This window comes from Eptesicus fuscus, chromosome 12, assembly GCF_027574615.1.
Source record: "Eptesicus fuscus isolate TK198812 chromosome 12, DD_ASM_mEF_20220401, whole genome shotgun sequence".
Taxonomy (NCBI): domain Eukaryota; kingdom Metazoa; phylum Chordata; class Mammalia; order Chiroptera; family Vespertilionidae; genus Eptesicus; species Eptesicus fuscus.
In genome coordinates, this window is record NC_072484.1 from 43,039,163 (window position 1) to 43,058,494 (window position 19,332).

The 19,332-nt window shown below is 42.0% G+C and overlaps 1 long non-coding RNA gene across 1 annotated transcript in view; it reads right to left on the reverse strand.

The window, feature by feature from the left end:
• Positions 1 to 5,119: 5,119 nt before the first annotated feature.
• The window catches only part of LOC129150862 (uncharacterized), an 86,529-nt gene continuing 72,316 nt past the window's right edge, over positions 5,120 to 19,332 (reverse strand). The window contains exon 4 of the long non-coding RNA XR_008557625.1: positions 5,120 to 5,250. This is a non-coding gene — a long non-coding RNA (uncharacterized LOC129150862). The remainder of the gene's footprint in view (positions 5,251 to 19,332) is intronic.

The window sequence follows — 19,332 nt, forward strand, 5'->3', positions numbered from 1 at the left end:
TGCCCTTGATCGGAATCGAACCTGGGACCCTTCAGTCCACAGGCCGATGCTCTATCCACTGAGCCAAACCTGTTAGGGCAAAACAAGAAGATTCTAACAAATCCTTGGCATAAATTAACATGAAGACTGCCAGCCAATATTTTAATTAAGAAGAATAGATTGGCTTATCCAATGTAATTGAGAGAATATTGACCAAAGGTTGATTTGTCTATGGGGTAGTCAATGAAACATGAGGTCTAGACATGGCTTCTCTCACACTCCCCCTTGATATCCTTTGCAAAGGAACATTCTCCCTTACCTTGCCTTCCAAAAGCTGAAAGTTATATCCAAATGTCTTGCTGGATCTGACAGCCAAGTTCTATAGAAGTATGAAGTTTCTGACATTGAAGGAACTTTTACAAGTCAACTCTAATGGGATGGATCCCCATGCTTTTGGGGACTGAGTAGGATCCCCATTCTGGAGGAGGGGCCCCACTTCCCCCAAGCTATAACTTGGGCCTCAACAAACACTCTGGTAAGATTTTCTGAAGTACTTCTGAATGCAGGAAGATGTAGGTTTACTTGTCAGCACACAGAAATAAATAATTCCCTGGTATTAAAAATGACATATAATCAAGAAAAAAAAATGGAAATCGACTGACAAAAATACTCATGAACTTGGTTCCTTAATGTAATCCATTTTATGAGCCAGATTTTCTCATGGTCTAAACTGCTCCCTGACCATATGAGTAACTTGTTTGACAGTATTCTGGTGATCTATTAACAGAAAATAGGTTTCCAGGTAGTATGGCCTGTGAAGTGTATCATTAGTGTAACATTTACCAAATCCTATTTATGTCTCACTAGAGGCCCAGTACGTGCACCGCTGGTGTCCCTCGGCCTGGCCTATGCCCTCTTGCAATCCAGGACCTCTTGGGGGATGTCGGACTGCCAGTTCTGGCCCAGTCCCTGCAGGCCAGGCCAAGGGACCCCACCGGTGCACTGATCTGTGCATGGGGCCTCTAGTATGCATATAAGATCTTTGGTTAATCTCTCCCTGCCCTTCCCCACTCCCCTTCCCTCTGAGATTCATCAGTCTGTTCCATGTTTCCATATCTGTGTGTTGAGTGGTAGGAGGAGGTGGAGAATTCCTGAGGGGTGATCAGGGCTGGCAGCCGCCGCTCGCACTGGCTGATGGTGCCAAGTGATCAGGGCCAGCGCTGGATGCAGGGAGCAGGTGCGAGCACCGGGTGGGACCACGGCACGTGGAAGCAAAGAATTTTCAGTAACCAACGGAGGCTTGCCCCAATGACAGCGACTGGCGCCCCAACTTGGTCTGGCGACCCCACTCACCTGCTCCACCATCCCACTTCAGCTGACACCCACCATGTTCCGCACTCTGCCGCCTGCTGTCGACACCCGCCACGTTCTGCGTGTGATGCCTGGTGGTCAGCGCAAGTCATAGCGACCAGTTGTTCAGTTGTGCTGCCATTCAGTCTATTTGCATATTAGGGTTTTATAATATACTAGAAGCCTGGTGCATGAAAATTCATGCACTGGAGGGGGTGTCCCTCAGCCCGGCCTGCCCCCTCTCACAGTCCGGGAGCCCTCAGGGGTGGGAGGCCACCCAGTGATCAGGGGAAGGCAATGCCCCCATCATACATCTGCTGCTGCCACTGCCAGCAATGCAAGCCTCGGCCGGCCCTGGTTACCTAAGCCTCAGGCCAACCCTGGGAGGCTGGGCAGCTGCCATCCGAGGCTTGCCTGCACCTCAGGCCGGGCCTGAGCAGCTGAGCAGCAGCCATCAGACGCTTGCCTGCACCTCAGGCCAGCCCTGGGTGGCTGGGCAGCTGCCATCCGAGGCTTGCCTGCACCTTGGGCGTCGGCTAGGCAGCCGCCATCCAAGGCTTGCCTGCGCTTCAGGCATTTGCTGGGCAGCCGCCATCCGAGGCTTACCTTCACCTCAGGCCAGCCCTGGGTAGCTGGGGGACTGAGGGGACTGGGGGACTCTGGAGGCAGGCACACAGAGCGGCCCGACCTTCCTGGGGTGGGCCCAGACGTGCCATGTGCCCACCGCCCCAGCGGGGCTGAGGGAACTGAGTGCCACTCTCTTGTGGCTGTGGGCGCCGCCATCTTTGAGGGCGTGGCAGTCAATTAGCATATTCCCTACTTATTGGCTGTGGGTGCCATCATCTTTGTGAGGGTGTGATGGTCAATTAGCATAATCCCTCTTTATTAGATAGGATATCTATACTAATAAAAGGGTAATATGCTAATTACACAGGATAGACCTGACGTCTTCATGACTTTCTTCTGGACAAAGCCACAGTAGCGGGAGCCGAGGCAGAGGCAGTTAGGGGTGATCAGGCTGGTAGGGAAGAGCAATTAGGAGTGATCAGCCTGGCAGGGGAGAGCAGTTAGGGATGATCAGGCAGGCAGGCAGAGGCAGTTAGAGGTGATCAGGCAGGCAGGCAGAGGCGGTTAGGGGTGATCAGGCAGGCAAGCAGAGTTGTTAGGAGCAATCAGGTAGCCAGGCAGGTGAGTGGTTAGGAGCCAGTGGTCCTGGATTGCGAGAGGGATGCAGGTCAGGCTGAGGGCCCCGTGCACGAATTTCATGCACCGGGCCTCTAGTCCTATACAATAAAGAGGTAATATGCAAATTAACCCTCACACCCTCACAAGATGGCTGCCTACGACCAGGCCAGCAGGGGGGTTAGTGAGGGATGACCAAACAACTGCACAAGCCGGTTGCGTGGGACGACCAGGCTGGCAGGTGGTTAGTGAGGGACGACCAAACGACTGAACAGCACGCTTCCTGGAGCAACCAGGCCAGCAGGGGGGTTAGTGAGGGACAACAAAACGACTGAACAGCAGGCTGCCTGGGGCGACCAGGCCAGTGGTGAGGCTATGGGGACAAAGAGGCTGGCGGGGAGGAGGGCAGTTTGGGGTGACCATGTCAGCAGGGATGGCAATTGGGAGTGACCAGGCCGGCAGGGCGGGACAGTTAGGGGCAACCAGGCCAGCAGAGGGGGACTATTGGGGATGACCAAGCCGGCAGGGGAGGCAATAAGAGGTGACCAGGCTGGTGGGGGGGATGTTAGGAGCGACCAGGCTGGCAGGGAGGGGGCAGTTGTGGGCGACCAGGCTGGCAGGAGGGGCAGTTGGGGGCAATTAGGCTGGCAGGGGCTCAGTGAGTGGCAACTATAGGCCGGCAGGGGGGCAGTTGGGGGCGATCAGGATGGCAAGGGGGAACAGTTAGGGGTGACTAGGCTGGCAGAGGGAGGCAGTTGGGGACAAACAGGCCAGAAGGGGGAGCAGTAAGAGGTGACCAGGCCGGTGGGGGAGGCAGTTAGGAGCGACCAGGCCAGCAGGGAGGGGGCAGTTGGGGGCGACCTGGCCGGCAGTGGGGGGGTGGGCAGTTAGGGGTGACCAACCCAGCGGACGGGGCAGTGAGGGGCAATCAGGCTGGCGGAGGGGGACGGGCAGTAAGGGGTGACCAGGTAGGTAGGCAGGTTAGCAATTAGGAGCCAGCGGTTCAGGATTGTGAAAGAGGTCCCAGATTGGAGAGGGTGCAGGCTGGGCTAAAGGGATCCCCCCCTCCATTTACGAATTTCGTGCACTGGCCCTATAGTAGATATATAAAAGGCTAATATGCTAAGTGTCCGACCGTACGACTGGTCACTACGATGCGCACTGACCACCAGGGAGCAGATGCTCAACGCAGGAGCTGCCGTGATGTGCACTGGCACCACAGACCTGGCGCCCACAAAGCAACACTCGGCTTCCCCCAAGTGTAAGGTGACCAGATTTTAACATTGGTAAAGCGGGACACCTACTAGGGATGTGCCCGCAACCAAGGTACATGCCCTTGACCAGAATTGAACCTGGGACCCTTGAGTCCGCAGGCCGACGCTCTATCCACTGAGCCAAACCAGTTTCGGCCCGGGGTGGGGGGTGGGGTTCTTGATTAAAAATTTGGTCTATATTGTAATCGCTTTTGTTTTTTTTAATAAAAGGAAATTCACTTCTTAGATCATCATTGAATTTGCATCCTCTTTTCTTACTCATTATGTTAAAAATCTAAAAAAAATAATTTAAAATTATATTATAAATTATTATATACATATTGCTTAAAAACACAGTAAGTAGGCACATAATTACATGAACATATTTTATTGTTAGTTTATAAATTAAATTAATTTGATTGTTATAAAGTAACTATATTTTAAAAATTATTTTAATCCTATATTTCTTAATAAATAATAACAATACTAACTTGTATTTTATTTTTCCTCTGAATTTGCCGTAACGTAAGTTGTAAGTGTCACTTTCAAGGCTGGCGCTAGACTTTTTGCCGCCACTATAAAATATAAATAACATGAGTACTGTCTGCTAAATTCAAGAAAATTTATGTATTTTTGAAATAAATAAATAAATTACTTACCTAAATTATCTGAATAGCTGATTTGTAATGACATCACTTGTTTAACTAGCTTACTAGCACGCAGTACGATGTGTATCGTCTGAGAGACAGTTACAAAATGTTTTTGTCGTTACCAATCCCAAAAAATGCCATTGTTCATTAAGTCCAAACAATGGTGGTCGAATTCTAACAACTGATCAACAATGTGAACTTTGATAAGCAGTTCTCGATAATCAGTTCTCAACAATTATTTGTTATTATTAAAGTTTAACATTATAAAATTAACAAAAATAATATAAAACTCATATCCTGGCTAAATAGCCACATGGCCGCCGACAACCGTATATTCCCTTCCCGTTCTCCCGCTGTTCCCTAGCTTGTCGTGCATTCTTTCCAAAAATCGGGACTTCTTTAAAATGCCGCGGGACGCGGGACAAATTGTTAAAAATCGGGATTGTCCCACCAAAAGCGGGACATCTGGTCACCTTACCCAAGTGGGATACAGGCCCCGCCACCACCCTGGAGCAATACCCCACCAAATCGTAGCCATCACTGCCAAGACCCCATCATGCAAAATGTGGCCCACAGCCCAGCCCAGTCTGGAAATGGTGGCTGTGGGCACCAGGTAATGACATCACATAGCAACGCCTGGCTTCCTCTCCCTAGCAACTAGCCTCCTTGGAGTTTCTTCAGCCCAGGAACACGACTTGCCTTATAGCCAGGTGCAAACATTTTATACTTTAAATGTTTGTGAAGCATTTTCCCATGCCTCATCTCATTTGATCCTCACTGAAGTCCTGGAGTAGATACATAGGAGACTCAGTAGATTCCTATTTTCTTTTCATTAGCTGTAAAACAGAGATTTAGAAAGTTTAGAAACTTGACCCGACTGAAAAGAAGTAAGAAATGGTGGAACTTGAAAATGACTTCAGGTTTTCTCACTGCGCAGAATATAGTCAAACACTGCTACAGTGAAATATTTTACCCTTTGTTTTCCCTACGTGATATATATAATAATCTGCTTTGTCTTGCTATTTACTGCTGTGTTGCTGACAATTACCTGAAAGAGATGTTGGGGTGCTTCACTGGGCTGGAAAAAGTTTAGCTAAATCAGAAAGCAGGTCTAATTAAGCAAGTTTATTCTACATATATAAAAGGCTAAGTTGACTCACACATGTGCAATACATATAAAACTCTCACTGGCACCAATCATATACATGTGTTTCGATCTGTCATTGTCGATCCTGAATTTGATTGATACTTCTATTATAGAGAAAGGGCGAATAGCGATATTAAAATATTCCTTCTAATTAATTTCCTTTCAATGTGCACGAATTCATGCACCAGACCTCTAGTATATAGATAATAAAGAAGTAACGTATGTGATAAAGGAATCTGAGCCAATGAAGAAATTGATGTGAAAAGAATCTATCCCTTGGGCTGGCATATTTTATGTTCCAATATTGAAAGGGGAACATGTTTTGCATCAGAAAAGTTGTTCTTAGTTGTTGGCAGAGTAAATCCATGCTATCTTACATCCTGAAGCAGTTCATCTGAATCTAATTGGAACATATGAAGATTTATGCAGCTTTCTGTATATTAAAGTCCCTACCTTTGTGAAATAAATATTTCTCCACAGTCTTTTATTTTTATTTATCTTAGTATTAATCAGATTAATATGGTATAAATTTTAACCACTTTTATGATCCTAGGATAACTGATGCAATACAAGTCTAAAATATCAAGACCTTATAAATAGTGTCCGTGTGCACTGGATTTCATTGCCTTCCTACTGGCCATCAATTTTGGCTTAGAGAAAGGGAAACAATTATGAACTCAGTCATTTGCTTCTTGTTATTAGTTTTTCAGAGATCTTCAAGGTGATCCATGCATTCCTGGGATATGAAGGAGAACCCCTTTGGTCTTGGTGTCTCTTGACAGAGAATTCATTGAATTATGTAGGCAATTAGCCCCCCCCCCCCAAAAAAAAAAAGTCAATTTGTTTTTGCAACTTAGAAAAATTACTCAGACTCATATAGAAAATGATATTAAAAATAAGTGTTTTGATAGAGTTAAGTTTATAATAGCCCTCCTTTCTTAGTGAGAAAATGTGTCATCTTTCTTGGGTAACAATGCATCTTAATTCACATAAGAAATTTTGTGTCTCCACCAGCTTTCTACATCAGATCAGGCTCACTTCAAGCTAATGAGTAATTTCCACCTTAGCCTTATAACACCCAAGATGTCACCAATTAATCTTAAAATTAGTTTGAACTTCCTCAGGCTGACAAGCAGCATAAGTTGAAAAGAGGCCTAATCCTGGAGGCAAATAGACCTACTGAAACTGCAGTTTCATCACTGGGCAGGTGTGAACCCCTGGGCAGTAATCAAACCACCTTGGAGATTAAATTCTTCCTGGGTAAAATGGAAATAATAGCATTTACTTTTGCTCATGGTTTTAAGGATTAAGTGAATAATGTGTGTAACTAATACATGTCAATAAATAAGAGCTGAAATATAGAGATGGGGACCTGAGACAGGGAGCATGCAAAAGAGAGACCCTTTTCTTGACAATTAAAAACAATGTAACATTTGTTTAATTTTAGAAAGAAGGTATTGTCCACTTCTAAAATATTGTTATAAACAAATTCCATCAGCTTCTTTCAGTCCGAGGACACTTTAGAGCAATGATTCTCAAAATGCAGTGCCTGGGCCAGCAGCAACACCTGGAAGATTGTTAGAAATGCAAGTTCTTGGGCCCCACCCTACACCTACCAAATCAGAAACTTGGAGGGTGGGGTCCAGCAACAAGCCCTCCAATATGTGCTCAAGTTTCAGAAACACTGTTTTAGACCTTCCTTCAAATGTCAGCATAACCCTGAGGCCTCCGCTGTGAGGATGTGAAGAATCGTAGTAGATTTGTTAAATGATCAGAATTCCATTTCTTCCCTTTGGCATTCTGTCTCCTGCTCTTTAGTTAGGACCAACTGAAGTTCACACTGGTCAATTAGTCAATGCTACAATTTAAATGGCCACAGTTGTATCCAGAATTAACATGAAAGGTTTCCTGAAATATGAGTGTTTTTTAAAAACATCAGATTTTCCTATTTGACAAAACAAGTATTTGGACCTATTTTGATTAAAGTATGAAGGTGTACTCATGTATTGCATTCATGTATTACTTCCTCCATATAATTATTTTGTATATTCTTTAAATACTAACACTATTTTAAGACTTTGACAAGTTGAAAAAAAAATGTGATAAAAGCAGATGTATGTGTACACATATATGTACATATATGTATATGTGTAATATACATGTATATGTGTAATGTGTATGTATGTATGTGTATGCATTATGTATTATATAACTAAAATATATGTATTAAATAACTACCCGAACTGGCTGATCATGCCCATCTTATTCATTCATTCATTTGCTCATTCCATAAATACTTGTTGAGCACCTATTAGGTTCCAGGCACTGTTCTATGCATGGGGGATTCAGCTGAGAAAAAAAAAAGACATATGAGCTGAGAGTTTGAGGAGTCTCTTCCTCCTGGATTTTGCACTCTAATTGATGAGACCACACTATAAAAAAGTCAACAAATCAATAAATACAATAATTACAGATCATGTTATGTACTCTACAAGATATAAACAGGCTGATCTGATAACAAGTCCCTGGAAAGAATAGCTTCCTTAGACAAGGTAGTTTAGAATGGCCTCTTTAAGGAGATTATACTTGAGCTCAGTCTTGAAGAATGGAAGGAGCCTCTTATAAAAAGAAGTGGAAGAAATTGGGGGATTTCAGGCCGAGGTTAGTTACAGCAAGTAACAACTTGCTGCTCCTCAAGACATGAAAGAAAGCCATACTCAGTCAATGGAGTAGAACATTGTGGAAATATATATATTTTTAAAAATCTTATCCCAACCCAGAAAACCTTTCCACAACACAGGAGAGAAAGAAAACAATTTTATTATTGAACTAGAGGCCCAGCGCATGTAGGGTCCTCTAGGCCTCCTAGCCTGCCATCAGGGCCAGGTCCGCCACCCCGAGACACCTCACACATTCCACAGACACTGCTGGCACCCCGGAGAGTGGGGGTGAGGTGGGGGGGAGTGTGGGACCCCAGACCCACCGCGTGCACCAGCAGGACCCCAGACCCTGCTGCTGCCACTGTGGGTCTCGTGAGCTCATTTGTGCCTGGCTGGTCCCCATTTCTCTCTCCCCCGTGTTGAGTACCCGAGCTGCTGGCTGCTCCCAACCATTTGGCTCTTTCCCTTAGTAACAGCTTTTACCTTCTGCCTCAGTTCCTCTCCCAGCTCGCACCCTTCCCCCAAGCACTGCCTCCCCCTGCCACCGGCTGTGTGCAACCCCGCCTCTCCTCCGAGCGCCTCCGCTCACCACCTGGGGACCCGCACTGCGCTCCCCGCCCCCGCCCGCTGGGCACCCATGCCCCACGCCCTCTTCACCATGTGGCCCCACCCGCCCACCACCCGCCTTGCTGCGATCAGAGCCTGTGGGCCCCGGGACCCATAGGTGCTCCGTGCACCTCCTGGTGACAGGTCTTTGGTCGTTATGGTGTTACGACCACTGTGATACTCATTATAAGCAACCCCCTAAGAGAATACCAAGACTGAAAGATATCTTTCCCTTTTATACAGCTAAGCAGATACATCCCTGTTCTCAAGAAAAACAATCACTAGTCAACTAAGAGTACATGACAAAACCACTGTCACACACAGTTTCTCCTAAATTTACTTAGTAGTTGGGTGACCATCTTTGCTGGCTAATTGCTTTATCCAGAAGAAAAACAAACAGACTTCTCTTTACGACAAGAAGAAGTTTGGTAACTCGGAGTGAGGCGCCCACTGAAGTGATGCTCCTCCCCTCCCACAGAGACTGGGTGATAAGGGCTCTATATTCATCAAAAATATGGTTCCTAGGTCCTTGAGAAAGACATTCCTGGACCCTAAAGCGGACACGAGTCTATTTAGCTTTAGAAAGATTTACAGACATTTCAGAGATAGATAACTTACAATTACAAGTTTTCTAAAGTAAATGCTCTAAGAATAGGAAGTGGGAGTAAGTCTCTTCCTTGATTTTCAACAGGGAGAATTAAACCTCTTATTTTTCCTTCATGTTTGCCCTTACAAGCCTGAATTAAATTACACAGAGAATAGATTCTGCAGGGTCTTAGAAGAGTTTGCATTCTATTCTCAGAGTACAACCTGCACATATAAAACTGGTTTCTCATTAATATTTAGTTTTGGACTCATTTTCATTTCCTCCATATGCCCCCTAAATTACTACTAAACCTTAGCTAGCAAACCAGTAAGAAATCAAGGGATAACTAAAACCCTGGTTGAACCATTTGGTCCTCTTAATTTAGCCAATTGTAGAAGAAAGAAAAAAAATACAAACACAAAAAAACCTCACCATCTATTTTTTTATTTAATTAGTCATATTGCATAAGATGAAGGTATCAAGGTACCTAGTTTTATTTTTTTATTTTTTATTTTTTTAATTTAAATATATTTTATTGATTTTTTACAGAGAGGAAGAGAGAGGGATAGAGAGTTAGAAACATCGATGAGAGAGAAACATCGATCAGCTGCTTCTTGCACACCCCCTACTGGGGATGTGCCCGCAACCAAGGTACATGCCCTTGACCGGAATCAAACCTGGGACCCTTGAGTCTGCAGGCTGACGCTCTATCCACTGAGCCAAACCGGTTTCGGCAAGGTACCTAGTTTTAACTAAACTTCACAAAGTTGACAAATGCAGATAAAAGATATTCTAACAAAGAAAAATGACAGAATTGACATTTATAATTCTAGTATCAGCTCATCTGCCACTTTAGAGCTTAAAAGTAAGCACAATCCTATGTAATAAAAGCCTAATATGCAAATTGTCCCCTTGGGTGGGCGATCTAGCAGGAGTTCAACCGGGAGACCGGGAGTTTGACTGCTCGCTATGACATGCGCTGACCACTAGGGGGTGGTGCAGAACAAGGTGGGCGTCAGCGACATGGTACTGGTAGCGGGCCGACAGTAAAGGTGCTGCCAGTCCCAATGGGCCCCGACAAGAGCAGGACCATGGTAGGATGGTGGAGCAGGTGAGGGGGGCGACACAAGGCCAAGGCGGGTACAAGTAAAGGGAGACGCTGAGGGAGCCAGGAGGGGGCCTGATCACCCCACCAATTGCCCTGCAGATGGCAACAAGTGTCAGTGGCAGGGGGTGAGGCCAACACCTGGATTCCAGGCTCTGCGGGAGAAAGGGCAAATAGCAATCCTATATAATAAAAGTCCAGTGACCAAACAGCGGAACAACCAGAACAACCGGTCAACCAGTCGCTATGACATGCACTGACCACAACACAGAAGCTTCCCCCTGGTGGTCAGTGTGCTCCCACAGTAGGAGTGCCGCTCAGCTGACCAGGACGATCGGCACTCCCACAGTGGGAGCAGCCACTCAGACGCAGGTCCACAGATGCTCAGCTGACCAGGATGAGTGGCGCTCCCACAGCAGGTAGATCCCCACAGGCCACACCCCCCACCAGTGCATGAATGCCATGCACTGGGCCTCTAGTATTAAAATATTTCTTCAAATTATTTCCCTTTCAATGTGCATAAATCCATGCACTGGGTCACTAGCTAAATCATATAAAGCAGTAACTTACTACTCTGCGTTTCTTTTGAAAAATAAATAATTACAACCTGCACATTTCTAGGTAAGAATGACTTCTTAGGGAACTAAAATGTTACTACTTTTCACAATAAACTGATGCTATGCCTTCAAAAAATTTGGGGTATATTTTGAAATGGTTGCTTAGAAATGTTTTCATTGATACATGATTTTGTCATAAAAAAATAAGGCAAGTCTTCCTCACACTTCTGACTGTGGGGAAGTGAGGTCCCACGGTGCTTTTGGGACAGCATCCTCACCTCCACTTTTCCTGACTTTAAGAGCCTGACTTTTAGTCCCATTTTTAAAATTTTCTTTGTTTCCTTTGCTTGAGGAGCTATATCAGAGAAAATATTGCTAAGAGAAATGTCAGAGATTTTACTGCCTGTTTTCTTCTAGGAGTTTTATGGTTTCAAGTCTTACATTTGTTTTTAATCCATTTTGAGTTTATTCTTGTATATGGTATAAGAAAGTGGTCTAGTTTCATTTTTTTGCATGTATCTGTCCAATTTTCCCAACACCATTTGTTGCATAGACTGTCTTTACCTCATTGTATCTTCTTGCTTCCTTTGTCATATATTAATTGACCATATAGGTGTGAGTTTATTTCTGGACTCTCTCTGCTGTAACATTGATCTATGTGTCTGTTTTTATTCTTATACCAGGCTGTATTGATTACTATAGTGTAGTTTGATATCAGGTAGTGTGATGTTTCTAACTTTGTTCCTTCTCAAAATTTCTATGTCTAGGAGCCTGGCTTACAAAGAAACAGGCAACTGTCTCTGCCTTTGCTGGTCTGATCCTAGGGATGATTCCTTCAGTGTGTGCCCATGGATGTCCTGGGGAAAGGACAGCAGACTCAGGAGACCCTTTGTAGAACTATTTGGACTCAGAAGTTACACTGCCTGGATTCACAGCCTGGTCCAGCCACTTACAAGCTATGTGGACTTGGGCAACCTGTGTATCTCCTTGAGCCCCAGTTTCTCATTAGAGAGGATTGGTTGACTAGTGCTTCCCTCATAGTGGTGCTGAGGGTATTTAATAAGCCAGGGAATATAAAGCTTTTAGAAGGGAGCTAAATAAAGGGTGGCTACTATTATCCTGGTCTCCTAGTGATAGGAAGTTTCTAAGTTCCTAGTTTCAGAATTATCCTGCACCTGCATCAACTATTACATTCTTCTTAGAGCATGAGCTGTTACTGAAATATACATATTTCCTAATATAAACACATTAAATTGAACTGAAAATATTTTTAAATAATTGCAAAAATGAATAACTATATAAAAAGAGTTCAGTCTTACCAGTAATCAAAGATACGTACAATAGAAAAGGAACCAAGATGGTGGCATAGGTAAACACCTGTACTCGCTGCCTCCCACAACCACATAAAAATTACAACTAAAATACAGAGCAACCATCATCCAGAACTGCCAGAAAGCTGGCTGAATAGAAGTCCTACTACTAGAGAAGTAAAGAAGAAAGCACACTGACACTGGTAGGAGGTGCGGAGGCAAGGAATGGGCTGGTCCAGCACCCACGTGTGCTACTTTTTTAATTAGGAGAGAGATCACCTCTGTAGAGGCCGCCCAGAGGAGCAAGGGGTCCCAGCCCCACACCAGACCTCCAGCCCAGGGTCTCAGAGCTTGGAAGAGAAGTCCCCATAACTACGGACTATAAAATCGAGTGCGGATTGTGGCTCAGTGACAGAGGCTGCTGGAGACCCAGCTGTTCTTCTTAAAAGGCTGTTGCACAAACTGAACTTACTTGTACAAGGTCCTGCTTTCCCGCTTCCTCTGAGCTCCAGCACCAGGGCAAGGCTTTGGGGGACACAGACACATACGAGGAGGAACTGGATTGTCTGACATCAGGGCAAGAACTTGGGGGTGGCTTTCTCCCAGACAGAGGTGCTGGAAGAGATCACTGTTCTATGCTGGGACCTCCCAGTTCGCAGAACAACTGGCAGCCATTTCTGTTTGCCCCGGGCCCTAGTGATTTTCTAAGACCCTGATTTATCCAATTTACAACCCCACCCATGCTGTTTGCAGCAGCTTTTGCATATGAATAGCCTATCCTTGCTCAGGCTAAAATCAAACAAGCTACAGCTGGGTCAAGGAGCCCCAAACCTATCAATAAAAGGCTCAAGACTCAGCACCAGCCTGCCTTGCTTCACAGCTGGGCCTCTTCTGGACATTTCCAAACCCCATACAAAGAGGAGAAATCTGCAGATCTCTCTGTAGCTCCTGCTGGGTGGCCCCAGGCAGTGGCTGACTTTGCACCTCCCTGGAGACCCAAGATCCATTGTACCCTGTAGTCAGTGTCAGACCATACCAGATTACAACTCTTCACATCCATAAGAGGCACACTCAAGGGGAAGACTCAGTGAGCACCAAAGCCCCACTGAAACAAGTCCTGCTCCATAGGGGTGTCTCCTGCACAGCAACTCTCCCACTGTAGTCACAGCTGGTCCTCACAGCCAATTGGCCTGGGGGTCAATTCCTCCCAGGAACACCAACAGCAATCAAGGCTCAACTACAACAAGACTGTGCTCACAGCCCACAAAGGGGTGCACCTAGAGGGCCCAGTTCAGGTGACTGGGGAGGCTGAGCCACTGGGCCCTATAGGACCCTTACTACACAAGACCACTCTACCAACTCAAGGAGACATAGCAGCTCTACATAATACATAGAAACAAACATGGCAAAGCAGCCAAAATGCAGAGAGAAAGAAACATGTCATAAATGAAAGAAATGGAAGAAAGCAAACTACTGGATATAGAGTTCAAAATCACCATTATAATGTTACTCAGGGGCCTTAGTGAGACTTTCAAGGATCTTAGTGAGAATGCCAAAAAAATGGAAAAGGACAAGTCAGAAATTAAGCATACACTGACTGAAATAAAGAATAATATACATGGATTCAACAGTAGACTAGAGGATCCCAAGAATCAAGTCAATGATTTGAAATATAAAGAAGCAAAAAATACCCAACCAGAAAAGCAAAAAGAAAAAAAGAATCCAAAAATACGAAGATAGTGTAAAGGAGCCTCTGGGACAACTTCAAGGGTACCAACATCCGAATTATGGGGGTGCCAGAAGAAGAGAGAGAGCAAAATATTGAAAACCTATTTGAAGAAATAATGACAGAAAACTTCCCCTACCTGGTGAAAGAAATAGACTTACAAATCCAGGAAGTGCAGAGAATCCAAACAAGAGGACCACACCAAGACACATCATAATTAAAATGCCAAGGGCTAAAGACAAAGAGAGAATCTTAAAAGCAGCAAGAGAAAAGCAGTTAGTTACCTACAAGAGAATGCCCATACGACTGTCAGCTGATTTCCTAACAGAAACTATGCAGACCAGAAGAGGGTGACAAGAAATATTCAAAGTGATAAATAGCAAGGACCCACAACCAAAATTACTCCACCCAAAAAAGCTATCATTTAGAACTGAAGGTCAGATAAAGAGCTTCACAGACAAGAAAAAACTAGAGGAGTTCATCACCACCAAACCAGTATTATATGAAATGTTGAAGGGTATTCTTTAAGAAGAGGAAGAAGAAGAAAAAGAAAAAGATAAAAAATATGAGCAACAAAATGGCAACAAATACATACCTATCAACAATTGAATCTAACAATCAAAATAAAGGAATAAGAAATCTAATGAACAGAATAAACTGGTGAATAAAACAGGATCCGAGGCACGGAAATGGAACAGACTGACGATCCTGAAAGGGAAGGAGGTGGTGGTGGTGGTGGGGGGGGAGAGATTAAACAAAGATCTTACATGCATGTATGCATTACCTATGAACACAAGACAATAGGGTGGCAAATGCCTGTGGCAGGGCGGGAACTGGGTGGAGCGAGGCAATGAGGGGAAAAAAGAGGGACATCTGTAATACTCTCAACAATAAAGGTTTAAAAAAAAACAAAAAATATGTACAATAAAGTTTATCATAAACTATTTTCCAACTATCAAGTAGGAAACAAATACATATGTACATGTGTATATTTTTAATATATAAAATACATATGCATAAGCATTAGAAAGGCAAAGTGAAATAAGTACTTGTATAAACTACCAGTGAGAGTGTAAACTGGTACAGCCTTCCTGAAATCTTCCAAACCATCCATAAAATTCACCCTAATAAACTTCACTTGAGGAAGTACGTCTTTTTCTTCATTCCAGATGCAAGATAAATTATAAGGCTATAATAATTAAGGCATTCTGTTATTTGAACAAGGAATAGAATATAGAGAGATTGAAATAGATATGATTACTTGGTATATTAACTTGATATCTGAAATGAGTGGCAAAAAAAAATGGTATTGAAAGAAATGATTGCAGACAATTGGAGATTCTTTGGGAAAAGAATAAAGTTAGCTCTGTTAGTTGGGCATTACCCAGGCACCAAAAAGTTGCCAGTTTACTTATTAAGGGCACATGCCTGGATTGCAAGTTTGATCCCCAGTTTGGAGCATGTAGGAGGCAGCCAAGCAATGTTTCACATGTCTCTCTCTCTCTCTCTCTCTCTCTCTCTCTCTCGCTCTCGCTCTCGCTCTCTCTCGCTCTCTCTCTCTTCCCCTCCTCCTTTCCTTTTCTCTAAAAATCAATACAATTTTGTTTTAAATTTAAAAAGCGAATAAAGTTAGATCCCTTCCTTATACCATTAAGCAAAAACTAATTTCAAATATATTAAACATCTAAACAGAAAAGCCCTGGAAGAAAGCATAGAAAATTATAATCTTTGAAAGGAGAAGGCCTTTCTTAATCAAGTCATAAAGCCTAGAACTCATAAAGAAAATGACTAAAATTTGGATTACAACTAAAAATATGTATATGGCAAAAAAAAACATAAATAAAACTAAAAGATAAATGATGGATTGAAAAAAACATACTTGCCGGGTATATAAAAGACAAAGGGTTAAAAGTTTCTATAAATCAATAGAAAAGATATAATTGAGTAGAAAATATACAAATGGTTCAAACAGAAGTGATTCACTGAAATCAAAATACATACAATACACAATAAACATTGAAAAGATGCTTTATAATTATATCAATAAAAATTTCAAGTAAAAAAGAATAAAAAGAAAAGATGCTTAATTTTTTTAATCACTAAGGAAATGAAAATTAAGTCGTATGTTAACTTTTGCCTACAAAGTTGGTAAATTTTGTTATTTATAATGTTCAAGAGGGCATGGAAAATGGGAATTCACATTGTTGTTGGCGGGGATAAATTGTTATAACTTTTTGAACAATAAATTAGCAATATCTATTAAAATTATTAAAGACTCACATTCTATTACTCGAATATTTCTCTTCCTGGAATCTATATTCCATAAATACTACCATGTGCACACAGTTGTATGTCCTAGGCAGTTTTGTTTAAAATAGAAGAACAAAAAAACAAATATGAATGGCCTAACAATCCATCAACTGGGGAATATGGGTGGGCAGAGACATAGCAATTCATCTGTAAGGAAGTGTAAATTTTAAAAAATTAAAATAGAAATAAATTAAAAATGTGTCATAATCAAGCTATTGCTTTAAAACTATGCTTCATCTATAATGAAATATTTTACAGTCATTGAAAGTGATGCTTTAGAATATTCGCCTAAAGATGAAAGGGTTCATGGTATACTAATCAGAATGAGGTTATTTTATCATAGGACTCATATCAACATATTAACCTTTTGCACTCGGATGTCGAGTGTGACTCAACACGGTTAGCATTAGAATAAAGGAATCGAGAAAAAAGCAAGCGAGTGCAAAGGGTTTAACAATGGATATCTCTGGGTTGATAAGGTGTTCCAAGGTAATTTAATTTATTCTTTTTATTTGTATTGTCCAATTTCTTCAATAATCACAACCAATTTCTACAGCTAGGGAAATAAAAATTTAACAAGAACAATGAAATGGAGTATTGGGATAATTCCTGAACTAAGGCAGAGTGCTTTATTTTCTTTCTTCCCAAACCCCAAGCACCTAAAATGAAATGCTTTATATTTATTTTATACATCTAAGAACAAAATGTTTTAATTTCACCTCCAAAGTATCCATAATACCATACAAACTCTGTTAATCCCTTATTTGGGGTGGGTGGGGGGAGAGTTGTTGGAATGTGTATGGCAGGATCTATGGAGTCGATGTTCTGCTGTCAATCATAACACCAGGGGTTTCACAAAGTAGCATGAATGAAATGTGCTACTCCGGCTTAGGGATACAATCATTCTGCAAAACATTTTTATTTTTAAACTAAAGAATGAATATATGTTTTAGCTACTGTATATAAAAATACTCACTTTTCAATATGAAAACTCAGCTGCAATGGGAAGAGAATATAATGCATTGTAAGAAAAATTTAAAGTTATAAGCTTGTGTGGCCATGCATTAAAAACTCCTAAAAACTGTGACCATCCACGGATTTCTCTGTGAATGGGTCTTTTATTCCAGGGACTTGGCACAGTGAGAGATGCCCTGCATTGTTCTGACATCACACCAGGGTGAAAACACAGTTCTGTTGACATCAATACAATGCACTACAATAAATTTTTATATCCTCGGTAGGTGTTCTGAAAGGCCCCTTTTGGTGGAAATGCTTTTTTTTTTAATTTCAGGAAAATATGTGCAATAAATAGAATACAAAAGCATTTCAATTTCTTAGGAAAAAACAGAGTGTCCTTAGAAATGTGACAGTAACATTAAGCATACAAATAGAAAGAAATTTCAAAGAGATCATATAAAACACTTTTCCTGTGTCACAGTTCATTATGCAGACTCCATACACCTTAGTAGAATGCAGTATACTAAGAAAATTAGCTTATTAGGAAAGTGGCTCATAATAAACCTCAACAGATCTAGAGAAACTTAATTTTGATGGGGACATGGTTTTATCTCTCATTCTGCTCTGTGTTTTCCTGCCTCCCGGTCTTAATCAAAATTACCTTTATTTGAATTCTTATAAACTTGTTATTTGTGGACTTCATGGCTCCTCCATCAAATTCCAGAAACTAAAATATTATTAGATGTAAGTGTGGATGGTAATATAAATAATGTGGAATGAAATTAAACCAGTGGGAAACCAGACAAGTAAGGAACAGAAGCAAAGCTTGGACCCCAGTGGGTCTTGGATACTGACTATTCAAGTGTAAGAAGAGCTCAGAATCTTGTTACATGCAGCTTGACTCAGAAACTGGAGAGGCACAAAGGAAGCTACTCGCCAAAATCAATTCATCTCAGCCCTATATATAGTGGCCATCTATGGCCCTCACATTGTACAAAACAGTAACTCCAAAACAATTATGGGAATTGGGGAACTTAATCATTTGATAGCTTAATTATATATTATTTATACATGGATATATAGAGAGACTAATTTAAAACATTCATTCATTCTCAAATTGATATGGGCTTCACTGTATATAAGTGTCAAAATGAATGATTTAGGGCTCTACATGTTGCATCTATATGCTGGTTCTATATACTGTATATATCTATTCTTATATAAGCATATTAGTATAGTACTATATTTGATAGCAATTCTGTTCAAAAACATGTAGAACATCCAAAATAAAGCCATGAGTAAGAATGAGACCAGTCATTAATGAAATCATTATATTGGAGGCAATTTGAGTTTTAATTTGATTAATATACATGATTATCAGAGAAGAGGATATAAGAATTATTTTTAATTTTTAAAATTAATTTTTAAATTTTCATGATGTCTTTATTCTTCTGTAAATTATTTATAAACCCTCCCCAAAGTTTTCTTGTATGTATTGTGCTCCCCACTTGTTTGGGGTAGTTGTGGTATAAGGTATTGGTTTCCTATCAAATATCCATTACTCCCTTCTTCTTTACTAAAGAAATGTCTGTTATTTGGGAAAGGTTGGGCTAAAGTGAAGAATCATGAAAGGAGATTAAGATTATACAGGTAAACTGAGGATAGGGAGAGACAAAGACTGCCTGCTAGGCCAATGGAATTCTTAGAATTACAGAATTTATACCTAAAAGAACACTTAGACATTAGCTAACCATAGAGTCATTAACTCACAAAATTGAAAATTATTTTAGAAATAATATTTCCCATTGAACATGATGATTCTTTTTAAAACATCTTTGGAAGCTGCCCAGCGACATGGCTCTGTGGTTGAGCATCAACCTATGAATCAGGAGGTCACGGTTTGATTCCCAGTCAGGGCATTTGCCCAGGTTGTGGCCTCGTGCAGGAGGCAGCT